At 49.6% G+C, this 1,100-nt stretch overlaps 1 pseudogene; it reads left to right on the top strand.

Moving 5' to 3' along the window:
- The first annotated feature begins 348 nt into the window (after nt 1-348).
- On the top strand, nt 349-696 carry LOC104997722 (annotated as a pseudogene).
- The last annotated feature ends 404 nt before the right edge of the window (nt 697-1,100 follow it).

A 1,100-nucleotide genomic window follows, 5' to 3' on the forward strand; every position in this document is an offset into this window, starting at 1 on the left:
TTGGGAAATATAATGGAACACAGATCTTTCTCTTGCAGAAAAGACATTTTAAATAAGAGGTCTTTCAGGTTCCCCCCGCCTGCCTCCATCTGATTTATAGGTTTATAAATCACCTTGATTTATAGGGTGTTGCCACCCTCCATGCTGTGGTGTGGTGTGCTGCATTTATTCCTCAAGGCTTTCTGAACCCTGGCCCCCTGGGCGAAGCAGAGATGTTCGTCTATGTTCATTGGTTTAACCCATACAGAGGGTACTTCTCGGATCTACACAGGAGAACGATATTGTCCCAATTTCCATTTGAGAAAACTGACCCCGCACTCTTGTCCATTTAGAAATCCGAATCCAAAGATGGGCAGCGTGGACACCTACGAGCAGGTCTAAAAGGGACCCCTGAAGCTGAAAGGAGTCACAGAGCTTGGTGTGACCAAGTGGAAGGAGAAAAAGGACAGAGACAAGGCAAAACTCCTGGAAAGGATGGGAAAAATCCAGAAGAACCAGGAGGAGGAGCTGAGGCGCCACCTCGACAAGCTATCCCCAGCCCAGGTGGCCTTTGAGAAGGGGCAGGAGAGGCGACAAATGGAGAGGATCCTGAAGAAAGCATCCAAAACCCACAAGCAGAGAGTGGAGGACTTCAACAGACACCTGGACACGCTCACGGAGCACTATGACATTCCTAAAGTCAGCTGGACCAAGTAGCCGCCCCACCCAGGAGATGGAGTATTGTCCAGGGGAAGCAGGAAGCAGAGTTGGGGTCATCTCTGGAGCCTTTGGAAACATTCTTTTACACATATTTTGTTGAGTCTTCTGCTGAGCCCGTGCTTATCAAAGTAATGGGCCCTTATTCTGGAACTGCATAAAAGAGAGACGGCCCTTTAAATTACAAAAAGAAAAAAGCAACATCCATGTCCAGTGGTTCATGCAGCCTCCGGACCTATGCGTTCACCAGGAGACCCACTGGGCGAGAAGCCCTACGGCTGTGATCTCTACCCCAAGAGGTTCCCTCACGACTCCATGCTGCACGCTCACCAGAGGACCCACACCCATAGAAGCCTTTCTGCTGTGAGCACTGTGAAAAAGCTTTCAACCACAGAGGGAACCTC

Source organism: Bison bison, unplaced genomic scaffold (genome assembly GCF_000754665.1).
Source record: "Bison bison bison isolate TAMUID 2011002044 unplaced genomic scaffold, Bison_UMD1.0 scf7180017852344, whole genome shotgun sequence".
Lineage (NCBI taxonomy): Eukaryota > Metazoa > Chordata > Mammalia > Artiodactyla > Bovidae > Bison > Bison bison.